The sequence below is a fragment of the Uloborus diversus genome, chromosome 1, assembly GCF_026930045.1.
Source record: "Uloborus diversus isolate 005 chromosome 1, Udiv.v.3.1, whole genome shotgun sequence".
Taxonomy (NCBI): domain Eukaryota; kingdom Metazoa; phylum Arthropoda; class Arachnida; order Araneae; family Uloboridae; genus Uloborus; species Uloborus diversus.
In genome coordinates, this window is record NC_072731.1 from 109,345,672 (window position 1) to 109,362,942 (window position 17,271).

At 34.3% G+C, this 17,271-nt stretch overlaps 1 long non-coding RNA gene across 2 annotated transcripts; it reads right to left on the minus strand.

Moving 5' to 3' along the window:
- Positions 1 to 1,202: 1,202 nt before the first annotated feature.
- LOC129219866 (uncharacterized) lies at positions 1,203 to 15,754 on the minus strand. 2 transcript variants are annotated; one of them, XR_008580440.1, is made up of 4 exons: positions 15,611 to 15,754; positions 12,376 to 12,480; positions 8,512 to 8,736; positions 1,203 to 1,375 (listed from the first exon to the last, which is right to left on the minus strand). It is a non-coding gene; the product is annotated as an uncharacterized LOC129219866 (long non-coding RNA). The 2 variants fall into 2 exon arrangements; XR_008580442.1 differs by lacking the exon at positions 1,203 to 1,375 and adding an exon at positions 1,744 to 1,955.
- Positions 15,755 to 17,271: the final 1,517 nt, after the last annotated feature.

The following is a 17,271-nucleotide window of genomic DNA, read 5'->3' on the forward strand; positions in this document are numbered from 1 at the left end:
AAATTCTTCCACATAACATCATTGAAAGTCAACCAAAATTACGTTTTTAGAGCTTCAATGGGTAAAGATTGCCGGTCCCCTAAACGTTACCCAAGATATTATCACAATTGTGTTTTGAAGATTTCAATTTCAAAAAATTCCCAGGGATTGGCCCCAATCTTTCTTCCCTCAAACATTACCCAAAACTGGGTTTTTGCAACTGCAATTTCAAAAAATTTCGGGGTATATCTGTTTTGATAATGTCACTGAATATCTTAAACTAAGTCTTTTCCTTCCCCCAAACTGGTTTCCAAGCTCAGCATGTATTTTGTTAGTTGCATGTTAGGTATTGCTTCTAACTAAATGAAACACTAGATAGTAATAAGAAATTGTTTTTACATTACGGATACAAAAGTGAAAACTCAAAACAGGCTCTGGGCCCAGCAAATTAGGTGCTAGTCAATTTATCAGCCTGTATAATCCGGATAAATATCAACAGCTTTGTATTTGTAACTTGAAACTTACATTAAAAAAAAAAAAATACAAAAGATTCAAACATTTTGAAATATTGTAAATCAACAGAAACAAAATAAATGCCTTAAGCAGCAATAGTTCGATCCATACCAACACAGAGTTACATCTGAGTTATCTCATACATCACTCCAGATAGTGAGTAGACATCACTCCAAATAGTTTAATCAATCCATGGGGAGAGAGTTAGGTTTCCACTGAACTCGTAAACCTCGTTAAAACAGAGCCAGCAATAAACTTATACTTGAATAAAAATGTTTAGAAAAATTTTATAGTGCAATACAAATTTAAACACCCATTATGAAATTTTTATATATTTTTTTGTAATTTTTGGGGTCCTTAAAGCCTGTGCTTCTCATGCTTACGCTTAAACCAGGCCCTGAATGTATTAAGATTAAGTATCAGATGCGAACATCCTATTCTACTCATTGATAGTTTAATTCTGTAAGAATGTTTTCTCTAAATGATAAAAGTAAAGCCATTAAAACAAAAAATAGGAAACATGTTGCATTCATGCGCTACAAGATTATAAAAACTTTTCTAATGGCTAATAGGGAGCTTCCAACGGTAAGCAGCCACTATTATTTTAGGAAGTTTGTTTCTTTGTTTTCTTTTTTTTTTCTTCAAAAAGAATATTTTGGAGCAATTTATATATTTACAAATTTATTATGAATAAAAAAGTTTTATACATTTTTTTTTTGCATCTATACATTTTCTTCTTCTTATTCGGATTTGCAAGTCTAGTATCCTTTTTCGATTTTTCTAGAACGATGCAAGTTCCAATCAGCAGCACCAGCTAGCACTTTACTGACTTGATGGCTAATGGAATTAGTCTCTGCTTGTTAGTACTTAATTTTTACACTAGCTAAAGAAAAAAAAAACAATTAGTCACTTAAGATATAATTACACATTAATTTACACAGTGAAATAGGATAAATAAATGCATAGTAAGAATTATATATTACACATAACAAAAGATACAAATTATGTATAACAAAATTTATTAATATGACTTGAGTAGTGGGGCAGCAAAGAGAGTTTTGAGTCCCCAGAGCCCTTCGTTATAACATATATTACCAATTCTAATACAGGGTGTCTATAAAAGAACTCCGGGGTTTTAAGACAAAATATTTTAATAAAGTAAAAAACGTACATACATGTTTTATACATGATTAGATAGCTTACATTTTCAAGATTTTTTAACAACTTAGTAAAGTTCAATGTGAGCTCCGTTAGTGGCATGGCACACGTCGAAACGGTATTCTACCTCTTCCCATGTCCTGGCGAGCATGTCTGGGGGAACGGACGCCACGCAATTCACTATTCGTTCCCTGAGATGGCGAACATTTCGAATTTTCTCCGCATACACAAGATTCTTGATATGCCCCCAGAAGAAAAAGTCCAACGGAGTCATATCAGGGCTCCTTGGTGGCAGACCTGCCAACCTTGAAAAATGAAAAATCCTGCAATTTACATGAGAAAATCCTGCAACTCTTCCAACGAATACTAAAAAATTGTGTTCAACACATATTACAACAAAATTGAATTGATACTAAGGAAACAAATTCTGTAATATTTACCAGAGTTAATTTATTGAGACATCCCTAATATGATTGAATACATTCCATTGATTGTTGTTCTTATTTTAATATATATTTCATTAACATCTTGATTAATAATAATTATAGTTATTCTAGAATAATATTTTACCATACATATTTGAATAATTCTTTAATTTTTATTTAATGCATTTGCAGTGCATGATTTAGCTCTTCTCAAAAAGTCAGAGTCAAATTTCTGATCACAGCAGTGACCCCTTTGATTTGATTTGTTTATCAGTAAATTTTCTATAGTTTCTCTCGACATACTAGACCTAAATTTTGTGCAGACTTTAGTTACATAGCTGAAAATCCTTTCACACTCAGCATTGCTATGCGGAATAGTTAGTATCATGAGCATGATTTTTGATAAATGTAGAAATTTAAGAGCACCAACATCATCTTTAAGATCAGATATTAAACACCATTGAGTGTCGGCTCTTTCCTCTTCTAATATTTCTTTAGGAATGTTTTCAAGCTGAAGACTACAAAATTCAGCCTGAAGTGTATCTAGAGCTTCATCCTCGTTAGGAACATCAATAGCTTTTAAGCAGATGCATGGAAACTTATCTACAAAAAAACGTATATTAGAAAATGATGCTGTTTCTATTTGATTTAAATTTGCTACTTCAGCATTTATAAATATTTCATCATCAATTGGAAATTTTTGAATGATGTAATCACATGATGATACATAAAATTCTCTAACACTTGAGAAAAATTTAATCTTCTTTGATGGAGCCAAACCATAAACTATTTTTTCTGTGTTTCTACCAATGAAAATGTCTTCATCACGACTTTGGTTTTCCATAGCATGGTAGTTTACAGCTTTAATCATTTCAGCATTTTTTATAACGGATGGCAACACAAATTTGGACAAGACATCTTTAAGAAGATTCAGGAGAAATGATCTAGCTAAATCTATGATTGGCTTGCTGCTTTGAAACAATACATTTGTTTTGTCAAACGTTGGTAAAATGAATAATAAAAATGCGGAAACAGCTCTGTGCAAGTCATCAGATAAAAACATGAAGATTCTTTCTTCACGGGTAAGCATTTTGGTAGAGTCAGAAGAATGCTTGTTTTGATGAATGGTTACTTTAGGGGTTCTATCACTTTCTTTCACAATTTTTTTGCCATGTGCAAACTTCTTATTTAATTTGTCAGCTGGGTCTTCATTCTGTCTCTTATTGGAACCCCTATCACTTTCTTTCACCAATTTTTTGCCATGTGCAAACTTATTTAATTTTTCAGCTGGATCTTCATTCTGTCTCTTATTGGAAGCACTACAGATTTTTTCACTCAATTTAGGAATGGTAAAGAACTTTAGGTTATTTCCCACTGCAGTAGCTTTATCTTTTTTTACTTCTTCTTTAAAATATGTTAACAAAGGATCCCATAGCTCGAATAATCTTGACAAACATTTACTTAAAGATAACCACCTTGTAGATACATGTTTTAGTAATTTCCTCATTTCTGAATCACATAATTTTTCAAATTTTCTTTCCTTTTAGAGCTTCATTGAAAATAATAATAGATATCGATTAAATAATCTTCCACCTCACCAGGAAGACAGGCTGCACCCTTTTCTGCAGCTAGATTGATTAGATGACATGGACATCCAATGCAAACAATATGGTTAACCTCAAGTTTAAAAAAAGCTATAAGTCCTTTAAATTTACCAGTCATGACATTAGCATTATCAACACTCAAAGCTAGGCAATTTTCTAAAGGCAGATTTTCACTTTTGAATGTGGTATTAAGTAAATTGAAGATATTTTTCCCCAGTACTATCACCTTCTAAAACAGGAACACGAAGCAGAGACGATTGAACTGTTTTATGTGAAGGATTAAAGAGGGTGACAACAATTGGATAGTATTTCTCAGCTTTGTTGCTTCCATCAGTAGCAATCGAAAATGGACCATTCTGCATGGACCTGATCAACTCCTTTTTAAACGAGTTCCCCATCTCTTTCATGATGTACGATGTTTTAGTCCGTGCACAAGCATACTTTTTAGCTATTTCACTGTCAGGGAACATCTTTTTGAAAAGTGAACTTGCATGATCAGCAGAACTTAATGATATGTTGTGTTCAATTAAGAACGATGTGAACAAACACTCAGCTTGGATACCAGCATTAGAAGAGCTACTAGGTCGAGAAAAACTCAAAGTTTGATTATTTTCAACACTTTGTTTACTGTCCTGGTGTTTTTTTGTGCGGATATGAGAAATACCATCTCCTTTTCCTTTATGGGCTATGGAAAAATCGCAACAGCACAAAGAGCAAAACGCAAACTGTTGACCTTTTCTTGATTCTATAATGCATGGATGATCAACACTGTAAGACTTGTTAAAGATAGAATTGTATTTTCTTCCAGACATCGTCAAGTTCCACCAAAATTCAAAACTTTTCCGAAGCTTTCTTAACATCCATTGCCTACACACTCTGCAGTAGCTAATGTAAGCCAAGTAGCAAGCGCGTGCGAAAGCGAACACGTTACTTGGCACGATGCCAAACATCTCAAACCATCCTGCTGAGCGGATCGCCAACAACGGCGGGGGGAGGAGGGAAACAGCGTTGAGTTTGGCGCCACACAGAGCGATCTGACGTCATGTTGAATAGCGATCGTTAGAAGGGTGACCAATTGCAGACGGGCGGTAGGGAAAGGAAAGTCGCTGTCCACAACGGAAGAAAATTCGAATCCGCACACGTTCTTTTGATTACCGACGGAAAAATTAGAGGAATTCCGGGAAAAAATCACAAAAATCCGGTAACCCGGAAGATGAGGCAAAAATCCGGCATTACCGGGCTAAATCCGGAAAGTTGGCAAGTCTGCTTGGTGGCCATGGAATAGGTCCTTCCCTTCCAATCCACCTGTTTCCCAAACGAGCGTCCAGTGACTCACGCACACGCAAACTGAAGTGTGGCGACGCCCTATCTTGTTGGAAGTAAACTAAACCTTTCTCCGCCTCAATGTCATCCAACTGAGGATAAACATACTCCTCTAACATGTCACAATAGACATCACCATTGATATTCCTTTCGGCAAAAATGAAGGGACCTATGACTCTGTCATGCATAAGAGCACACCAGACATTCACTTTGGGTGTGTCACGTTCGTACTCAATAAACTCATGGGGCGGCACTGAACCCCAAATTCTGCAATTATGCCTGTTTACAGTTCCGTTCACATGAAAAGTAGCTTCATCACTAAAAACCACACTTTTTAAAAAATCATTATCTTCATCAATTTTATCCAGCATGGAAACAGAAAAGTCGAATCTCTTAACCTTGTCTGCCGGTTTTATATGGTGTAAAAGTTGAATCTTGTAGGCAGTTAAACGAAGTCTTTTATGAATGACCTTATGGACTGTTGATCTTGGTAACCCCAACTCCAGACTGCGTCTTGTTACCGATTTATTAGGGCTTCGAGTGCATGAAGCTCGGATTCTGTCCACATTCTCTTGAGACCAGGCCAGTGTCCAGATTTTCATAAAGGGAGGGGTTTTAATCTTACCAGTAGGGGGGGGGGGAGAATTCAACCCCCTTACAGCTTTTAGTTTTACGACAAATTGCCGATCCCAGTATGGCGTTTATTCACATGTAAGGACTGCTGTATTCTTGAAAGATACCTCTAGCTGTACAAGTTACCAAAGTATTCCTTCGTTTCACAGATTCGCTTTAATCAAACTTTGCTTGCTTCTTTTTAATTAATTCTGTTTACAATGTAGTATATTGCAATGAGTATTAAAAACTCTTCACAAATTCTTTTATAATGTAGAATGTATATCAGGTTGTTATGTTCTGAAATAATGCTTAATAAACTAAACAAGAAAGAGCTCTTTGCAGATGCAAATTACATAGCCAAGCACAATCACTAATGCATCTTCATAGATGTAACGTATGCCAAATTCACCATATGCTCCTTACAATAAGCAATATTCTTTCTTTGCATTGGTAGATCATTCAGCGGTTCGTCCGCCATACTTTTTCCGAAATATTACATCAGTTTGTAAGGCTTTAGAAGTTGTAAATCGCAAAAAACTTCAGAGAGAAAATTAAAATAAAATAAAAACGCTGAACTCAAACTTTCTCATTAAAGTAAATTTAAGTTTTTCTTCATTTTGCTTATTTTTTCCCCAAGGGAGGGGTTTAACCCCTAAAACCCTCCCCTTGAACACGGCGCTGCTTGAGACACACGCGGCCTACCCGGCGACTTTTGCTTCAAAACACTTCCTGTTTCCTTGAACGCACTTAACCACTGACGAATTGTTTTGTCTGTAGGCGGGTCAACACCATAGCTACGTCGAAAGTTTCTTTGTACAGTAACAACAGAATTAGTTTCTATGAGCCAAATAACACATTGAGCCTTTTGTTGAGGCGTTGCCATAGCACGGCAGTCCAGACGACACTGACTGCCTGCCGCAGCCGCTACGTCATTTCAAGGTCAATGCTCCGCAGCGCTGCCAACTGTTGAGAGAAACATTCCCAATTGGTATGAGTAAAACTCTTTGAGCTGCTTGTTTCAAAGGAATTGATCAAATTTCCCTGGCTGAGAAATTCTCAAGAGATGATTTAGATCATAAAATTGTTTCATCGATGATTAAGGCCTAACTGAACGTTTTCCAAATCAAGCCCTTCTTCAATAACATTTTTACGATGGTAGATCAAATATGAACCAGAATTGAAAAAAAAAAAATGTCTCAACCAAAAGCAATTTTTATAAGCCATCCTTTTTCATCATATCATTGTTCCATTGATAAATATCAGATTGCCAAGTTTTTGATGCTGCCGTGATAAACATAACAGGGCTGCCACTAAGTTATGGTCTAAAAATAGTGGTCAAAGTAGAATTTTAAATAAAAAAGTCTGCAAAACAGTTGCCAAACAAGGAAAATAGTAACTGGTTAAATGAAGGAACAAATTATGTGAGTGATGGTCTAGTAGATGGATTATTTTCCTAGGTAAAGGATACTGCCTGCAGGGCCAGATTTAAGGGAGGGCAGGCGGGGCTACTGCCCCGGGACCTCCACAAGAAAAGGGCCCCCACAATAAAATTTTTACAAAATATCCTAACTTTCAAGGGTTGAAAATATCGGATATATATATATATATATCAAAATATTCGGATATATATATCAAAGTATCTAATATTTTCAAAAATATGATGATCTTTTGGAACCCTGATTAGGGGCTTCCACTCCTTCATTAACCCAGGGCCTCCACATTTCCAAATCCGGCCCTGACTGCCTGAATAGATTTTGAAAACTTTTGCAACTGAAGTTCTTTTAAAGACTTACAGCCAATGAGAGCCCCTTTTAAAACTTAAATAAAAAATATGACTCTGACAAGAGTCAAAGTTTTTTTATAAACCTTTTATTGGTGAGTAAGAGTATATTATACATTCTGTCAACAGGTCATTATATATATTTTGGTATGCAATAAATCTACTTCATAATACATACTTTTTTTTTTTTCAAAAATTTGTATGGGCTTTCACATTTTTCAAAAAAAGTTCTAAATCTTTTTTTGAATGATCCTAATTTCCTCAATCAGTAAATAGGCATATATTATTAATTTTCAATTAGGATAACATGGCGGGTCACAATTAATGAAGATATGTTTCACTAGAACTTTCAGTTCAGAGACTTTCGTAAATATGCAATCTATTTTTGCGGAATTTCTCTTCATTCATAAGCTCACATGTGTTTCTATTGAAAAAGAGATTCCTTGTGACTGTGAAAACATGCTCAAGCAAGTTTTATTGCTATTTTGGCCATCAAATAGTTCATTACAGTGTATAAACTAGGGATGCACTGATAAGCAAATTGGCCAATTAACCATTAGCTGATTAATTATAATCATAATGGCTTTTACTGCTCTCTCAGTTGAAAAAAAATACCTGCATTAAAAACAAAAACATATTACACAATAACATTTTTGCTCAATTAAAGGGTGTAATTTTTAAAGCAAATTGTAAAATGTTGTAGTTATGTGTATAAAAAGAGAGTACAATAACTGGAAAACTTTTTTTTTTGCTTGAATAGGAGTATTCTGTCAAAAGTTTGAGAGGAAGCGAGGGGAACTGAGTCAGGCTGCTATAACCAACCACCTACTATGGTTCTTAAACAATAAAAAAAAATATTTACTTATGTATAATAAATTCACCCATAGTTTCTTGTTCTAGGCATACTTAATATATAATTTTATTCAAAAAATAATTTTCCTGCCCATTAAAATCGACAGTATGACTAATTACCAACGAATTGGTGCATTCCTAGAATAAACTCTCGTCAGTAAAAAGTTTGGGGAATTTTTAGCTACTTACTAGTACACAACTTTAAGAAAAGGTAAGTTACAAAATTATAAGGTACCAATTTCAGGAATTTTGCTATACTTACGAATGCATCATTTTTAACTGCATCAAACCATTAATGCTTGACAGACACAAAACAAATTCATGTTCTGCAGCATTAATATCGCCAATTGCAGCTGCAACTTGGGAGCTTTCTTGGACATCACATTCATCTCCACCTTTTCCTGTAGCAACTTCGCTTCTCTTTTCAGCTTTTTGCCGTCTTTTTAAGCTTGGCCAAAAGATTCAAAATCTCTTGCAGAACTATAAACTAATTAAAAGGAAAATAAATTCTTTTTAAAAAGGCATCAAGTTATCATAAAAATACAGTCGGATCCCGATTTATGCGAGGGATGCGTTCCAAGACCCCTCGCACAAGTCGAAATTTCGCGTTGTGGAACAACGCATGTTTAGAAATTTTTTGTCAGCATACCTAATTATTTCAGACAAGTGTTAACGCCCCTTAAATTGTCTAAAAACATTTCTTAACTATATATTACCGTATCTGTTATAAAGAAATTATTTTTTTCCGCATTTTAGCGTTAAATAACTAAGCATTAAAGTGTTACAATTTAACATAAATTACTACTACAAAGCACAAAATCAATGAACAATAAGAGACATGAATTAAAACAGTACGGTACTTACATTAAGTACCGTACAAACCGTACTGCATCTTTGTAAACCATCTTTTGTCGGATGTCTTTTCATCCATAAGCTCATTATTTTTTGCATTGAAAAAGGCATTCCCTGTAACGCCAAAAAACGTGTCTGCTGCAATTTGCAAACTGGTGCTTCTTCTAATGTTGTTTTGTCTTACCATACTGCATTATATTAGCACTGAACAGTAGATATCGTAAACGTAATTATAATTTTTAAAAGGATGAAGATGATGGTTTATGAAAGTGTGGGAGCACCCCTCTTTCTGGCCTCTTTAAGTCACAATGAAAGAGCAGTTTCTATTCTTATGATTGTATTTTGCTCAGACATTACTCTGCGAGTTTCAGTATCAAAACTAAGTTCTGAACTTTTACGGATTTCCTTTTCTTGAATTTTAATTGCACGTATCAAAGATAAACTCATACCTGATTGCTGTACTACTTTGAATCCACTTATTAATTGTTCAAGCATATTGAGAATCTTGACATTTTCTTTAATGGTCAGAAGCTTTCTCATTTTCTTTCCATTTTCGCCAACTTTAGATGAAAAAGCGTGTTTGGGAGCCATTCTATCTTATCAAGGTTCATATGTAGAATGGAAAAAACCCATTAAGAATCGGAGCGGTTATTTGCAGGCCTGGATTTACTTACAAGCTAAGCAAGCTATAGCTTAGGGCCCCCAACTGCCGGAAATTTGTATGATTCGTTTCAAAAATAAAGTACTTGAAAAATAAATTTTATTTTCTAGTACTTGAAAACTTTGAAAAGATGGAAAAGTGTAGCTACAAACAACAAATGGGAGGGAGTATGGAGAAGGAATGCCAATATATGTCAAATTCAGCTCCTTGCTTTATCCTGCACAAAAAATGTAAAAACCATGGTTCTTATGTTTCTGAAACATATTAAATATTTTTGTGACTCACATGTTTCATATCTTGCTATTTATATAACTCCGAATGCAGAATTTTGGAAATTTTTTTGGTGTTGCTTGCTTTTATCTTACTTCTGCATATTGTCAATCTGTTTAGCCCAAAAATAAAATTACACTCTACTTCTATTCCTCTTTGTTTTCTGTCCCACTTGCAACTGAAGAGAAGTTGTTGTAATGAGAAATCTATAGTTTTTTTTTCTTTTACATTTAAAATAGCTGTTTCTTACAAAGTTAGAACAGGAGTTTAAAAATTTAGGATCAAGTGCTAAAATATCAGACAGAAAAGTACAAATGAAGTGAGTTAAAGAATTTTAATTGTTTTAGAGTACTTGAAAATAATTAGTAAGTTTTTGAAAATCCGAAGCAAAGTTGGGCTCCAATTTTATTTCATATCAAGTGCATACATTAGGAATTGTTCAAATAGGCAGTATGTTACTGTCTTGTTACCTATTTTCTAAATCTGTACACCATATGTTTTAAAGCATTTTTTACAATTGATCATTTTATATTTAACTCGTTGTATTTGTTGGTGGGTTGGAATGATAGTTAAAAACTAACTGTATCGAAAGCCAATGTATTGTCTTTTCTCTTCCCACACTCTTTTTCTCTGTCAACTTCTGTCATTGATTCGTCAAATCAAAAACAATTTCTACTGTACATTATCTTAATTTGCGTTTTATCTTAATTAAAGTATATAACTTAAAAAAAGTTTTGTTTGCCTATTTCTGTCCTGATATTTTTGTAGTTCCAACTACATCTTATAAGGCTTCAAAATGCAGAACTTAATATCTATTTTTCAAACTTTCCTCCTGGGGAGAAACACCTGCACCCCCTACAATTGGGGATATTCTATACTCAACTTAAAGAGGAGTCCTGGGTCTCCAGCTCTTGAAATCATTCCCCCTCTTAAGGCCAATCCCAAAAGGACGCCAGGGAAAAGCAATCAAAAAAGCAAAAGTATTGCTGTATGTAGCAGATGAAAGAGACAAACATAGTAAAGGAGAAAAAAATTAAAAAATTGTATCTTACACCACTGAGAGAAACATTATCCAATCGACAACAGGTGGCCCCATACCTGAAACAGCTTAGGGCCCCGCTAAGTCTAAATCCGGCCCAGGTTATTTGTATAAACTAAAGCAAAGCATTGCTTAGGTTTAGATTAATACAGTGTGTGAACTTCTGATTTCAGTGATGTTAAAGGGATGAAAGTCCATTCACAAAACCAATATTTAGTGTCAACGAAGCCTACGCAGCTCCTTTCAAAAAAATTTCATGTTGCAGGCAAGCAATTTGCGTCAGCAATAAAAAAATTCATTATTTTGGAAAAAAACTCGCCTTACAGTCATTTTGCGAAAGTCGGATGGCGTTGTTGCGGGATCCGACTGTATATATGTGTTGCAATCAGGGTTGGGTTTTGGACTGTCCAAAACTGGTTTAGGACAGGACAAGTGGTTTTTACTGTCCAAAACTGTTTAAAACTGTCCGAAAGTGTCTTACTGCCCAAAAGTATGCTAAAACTAAAGTGTAATCTAATCAATTTGTATTTACTGCAATATTCGTGATGCATAAATATAAATATTAATTAGTTTTAATTAATGAGTATTTGATAATATTTTTCTTCAAAATGTTCACTTACGAAATATTTCACTTAAAAAAAATTTGCAAATAACGCTTTACATAAAAACTTTCTTATGTAACAGTTAGTAGAGTAATGAAAGGAAATTCACAACAGCATCAAGATAACTAATTTCAGTTCCATTAAAACTCGAAAGAATGTTACTAAATGTGTGAAGTAAAGTGTACAAAGAAAAATCTGATTTTTTAAAATAGTTTTTGCACTTAAGTTTTATATGAAGTTTTAATGAAAATTCTTTTTTCAATCATACATTAACGAACAAGACATTGATCATTAAATATATGCACTCGAGTGGCCCTTAGCTATAGGACATTTTTCAGAAGTTAAAATTGCATTGATACCCACCCTCTTATTTTGTTCCAATGGACAAAAGAACAGCCTGTGCAAAATTTCCCTTCAATTGGACAATTTCTAGGGGCACCTCAAATGCCTTGTTTTTGATACTTTCTCACAAAATATAGTTTCACTAAAAATGCAGTTTTGGACAGAATGGTAAAAACCATGGTATTTACCGTAGTGTCAAAAACCTCGCCAACCTTGGTGACAATGTTATTAAAGTAAGTAGTAGATTTTAACTTTCAGCTCCAAAGTCAGGACTTAGCAAAAAGGTCAATTGGACCAGAATTGAATTAGAAAAAAAAAAGAAGCTGTTTTCAATGTTAAGGCAATAAAAACTACACTTACACCTTTCTTGAGTGTGAGACCTCTTTACAAGTATTCACAGCAGTAGATTCCTCTAGTAGAGACATCTGACTGTCGCAGGAAATTACAAGAACCAGTTTTATTTTTCTACAATTAAAGTAAAGAGTGAATATTTAATTTAAATACAATTATAGATATAAAGATGTTAGTAAGGAAATAAATCTGGCATACACTTACACTGACAGAATTTATTCTTAAATTGTTTCGTGGTAGCACATTGTTTAAATTATCTCCTTCAGACCCAAGCAAAGAATGAAAGCTTAATATTTTGTACAATGAACTTGAATAATTGTTTTGATTAGTACAAAGTAGAAAAGAGCAATGTTTTTTTTTTTCTATTTGAGGGTGGGCTTAGGGGGGATGTATCACATGTGATATAGTAAGAACCAGACACTACACTCAGGAGTGTTTTATTTCTGAATAAGATTTGACTAGTTTGTTTAGTTATAGTGCTAACGACACAATATATGCACAGCATAAATACTAGATGAAAATAAGCTTTATTTTTATGTTGTGGTAACGTTACATGATTCTTTTTACTTTCATGAAATGACTTAGAACAACTTCTTTTTGCAATGAGACAAGTCAAGGAAAAAAAAAAAAAACTTGCAGTCTCTACAATGGGTATAGTACTTTGTCAATCATCTGCAACTGAATGAGCTCCAATTAGAATCATAGTGACTAATAAAATCTAAAATTTCGACCAGTATTAAAATTTTACTGAGTAAAAAATGGAAATTAAAGAAAAGGGCATAACAACATATATAGCAAACAATTCCAGTAAAAAATTAAAATGAATTGAAGGATTCGGAGGGGAGGGGGTTGGTTTTACTAACCTTAATAGCTTACATCAATACACCTCTCCCCCCCCCCCAAAAAAAAAAAAAAAAAACTGAAACTGACATAAAAGTTATTTCCAATAGCCATGAAGTCCCATTGCGTCATAAATATACAAATAAATTGTACAAGCTACTGTGTGGTAATATTTCAGAGAAAATTTTTTTCTTTGGCTTTAAATTGTGCAGAGTACATATGAAAAGGAGGTCCCCCCTCAAACATGTTTCTCTCAACTACAGCATTGATTACACTTAAAAAATTTATTTTTTTACTGCTTACTAAATAATTTTATTCTTGAAATCTTCATAACCTTTATCCTTGCACTATAAATAACTCAACGAAATACATATTTGACCTTTGATACAGCATACAAATTTAGCATAGTGAGTATTAGAAATAATAACCACACATTGATATTCATCGAAATAATTTGAACGAATGTAATTGTAGAACTAATACTTCTTAATTCCTTACTTCTGAAATGCTTACTAATTTGGAGCAAGGACCCATTGAGATTAAATCTCTCATCCCTCTTATATGATAAAGATCTGTTAAGAAAACAATTAAGCCATGGTTGCCAGCTTTGGTACTAAAAATGCCAGTGTTTAAACCGAAATTACTAATATACACCAGCAGGCTGAATTTGCAAAACTTGTAACTGAATAATTACTAAATTCCGCATCTAATGTAAACTCCGTCCAAGTAGCAAGTTTCCAGACTTTACCGCTCAGTGGATTTCCATTTTTGGTTTCAAGAATGGGCGGGGGGGGGGGGGGGGGGGGGGGCTCTGGTCACAAGTCAGAAGTTTTACCAATCAGGCCACCACAGTCCCTAAATAACAGGTTGATGGCATCCCTCCCTCCTGCAGAAACAACTTAAGAATTCAATTCATCCCTCTCCCCCAAGGTAATCGCAAACCCTCTCAAATGTTAAAGATTATTCATTTAGAAAGAGACTGATCTCGCACTCAAAAATAAGACAAAACAACGCTCTCAAAAAAACTGCCCCTTTAAATTTTAGTGGTGCTGTTTGTGCTATAGACCCCCCCCCTCCTCTTTTTAGTGGGCACCCCTATCCAAGTCAACTCAATTTTGAAAAACTTGAGTTTTAATTACTCAAAAACGCAGTTTAAACATTTCAAGATCTCAATTTGAAACATTGTGAGATATGAATTCAAAATACCCCAGCAGTCAATCACTCGAGTTCCCGATTTCAAAAGTTCTGTCATGAATCACTCGAGTTCTTGTTTTCAAAAAGTCTCGATTATCAGAAGTACTTGATTCCTGAGATCTTGATTATACCCATCACTAGTCTTTATGGTTAACTTAACAAAAGAGCTTGATAGGCCGCAAGCAGCCTATCAGCTACTGATCCGGTACTGCTGGTTTAGTCACCTGCAAGATTTTGAATGCATACAATGAGGATTAAAAAATTTTCAGCAGAAATTATAATTGACTGGCAAGGCCGCTTAAAAAACTTGTCGCTTTATGCTAAAATTATTGCTAATTCATTCGAAAAACATTCAGCATAACATGTATAATTGCTTTAATTCCTTTTCTGCAATGGAAATTGGATAATTTCTCATGCTCCTTCTTTATGAGATTTTTTTTTGTGACCCTCTTTAAAACAAGCCTGGTTTTTCATAATCCCTTTGAATAACACCACTCCCTAGCACCAACAAATGACCACTTCTTTATACACATACATTTTCCAGATGTGCTAACTGAAATAGTTTGTCAAATGGTTAGTATCATAAAAAAATTAAGATTAAGTCAGTAAACATGATAGTAAGATCATGGGTTATCAGTGAATGGTAACTGTAGGTTATTGCCATGGATGGATCCAGATGATTCCCTTTCAATAAATTCCAAAACCTCCGCCCTTTAACATCACCGATGATCGTCACAAATTAAGTTTCTTTTGCTTTATTTCTTTTTGTTGGGAGTGGATTGGGACGTCCTAGACCCTTTCCTTTAACTAAACGTCATCAAAGGTGTCCTAAAATTGCTTTTTTGAATTTCAATTTATACTTTCTGGGGGTGATCTCCTGAACTCCATAATGTCATCTAGAATAGAGTTTTTGGAACTTTGAAAAACTACCTGTGTTCCGATTAATATTACTAAAGTGTTAAGCAACATTCTACGATTGCATTTTCAAGACAACAATTCTGAAAAAATTCCCATCGAGAGCCCACTTTTTCACAACATTATAGATCATATAAAATTACATTTTTGGAACTCGAGAAACAAAAATAGGTTGAGGGACAGTTCCTGCATCTCGGCTCAAGGAGGAGCCGATCGTTCCTCCCTTGCATCCGTCCTTGGTTATTATAGAACCTTATCATAAAAATCGGCACTAAATAGGTAATGTAAGGCTTACTTATGGTCAAATATCTGTTCAAACAGGAGAGTATAGCACAGCAAGACTCGGGAAAGCCCCGACTATTGTGGCAATTACGTAGTGAATTTCTGTTCTTTAATCCATGACTGAGGAGAGAAATCTTGAAAAGTCTCTGAGACTTTGTAGTGGCTTTAAAAAAAAAAAAAAAAAAAAAAAAAAAAAAAATCAGGACACAAAATTACAAAAAATCAGAACACTTAACATTTTTTAAAGAGTAGTGCACATATATACTATTGCACTCAGTAGCAAAATGAAATGTATATCATCAGATATTGCAAACAAGTTTAGTACACATGTTTTTCATTTATTATTATTTTTTGCACTGGAAATTTGTCATAAAAAGACCAATGCAAATTGTAGGGCTCACAACTGGACACTGTTACAAGTTTCTAAAAGTCCATTTTTTTTCAAAATCAGGCCCTTGTTAGCTTTAAAATATTGGTTCCATTTCGAGTTTTACTCAGTGATTCCTCTGTCCCCTTCTATTTTTTTCTCAAACAAAGTATTAACAGTGGCAGATACAAGGGGAGAGTCATGGAGGCGGGAGGGTCATACCCCCCCCCTAAACAATCGAGAACTTTATGCATAAAATGTAGATGATTACAGTATCTTAACATTTCATTTATTATTTTTAAAAGTAAACATTTGAACTACTTCATCTCATTCCTCATGAAATCAATTTGCAACGTTTATCCCCAGTTAGGTGTCTTATTCCAGGCTGATTTGATGCTTTTTATTTACCCGCAAGCAGTTTTTGAAATTTTTCGTACCTAAAACCATTGGTTCGTTCACGGGGGTCGTCATTCTTCAGCTAACCCTCCCCCCCAAAATAGTTTTCTGTATCAGCCCCTGAGTATCAATATGTTGTTATTAACATTACCATACTTGAAAGTTATGAATCAAATGGTGAGAGAACAGCTTGATGCAATATACCAACTGGAGTTCAAAACTATTGGTTAGGTGTAAATAATTCATTCAGCATAATTTCAAGTGCTTAGCAAAAGTTATTTCAACAATATAAAACAGAATCTATCGATTAATAGGCTAAAATTCAATAAGCATTGTTACATCCTCTATGCGATAATACTTTTAACCAGTCATGTTTTTTCTTTAGGGGTATATATACTCCCAGTAATCCATTACGCACAATGTGTATGCAATCATATACATAATATATCACAGTATGAAAATTTTTGAAGCTTGAGGGTAAACGCTATATGTCTAAAAAATGTTTGAGAGTATATAGCGTATATGGAGAACACTGCTTTTAACATGAAAATGTTCGTACTGATTAAACAGTTTCCAATGGCGGGTAGGTAAATCAGCAAAGCAGTGGATTACCAATTACTGCCGGAGTCTACTAATTACTGATGGTTAACTAGGGAATTGCTAATTTTAACCTTTTGAAGTTCAGATTAAGGACCATGAAGAAATTAGGTACTTTTCCCAAGGAATAAACTGAAAACCTGTTGGGATCATCAGGACCAAAAGTTAATACTCATGACAAAATATTTTTTATCAGGATAATCAGGACAATTAAGAAGCCTGCTGTAAGCAATTCAAGTAGACAAATGGAAAGCCTCATTTTAGTGTCATTCCAGCACTAATAAAAGGAATTGAAAAAAAATAGGCTTCATTCA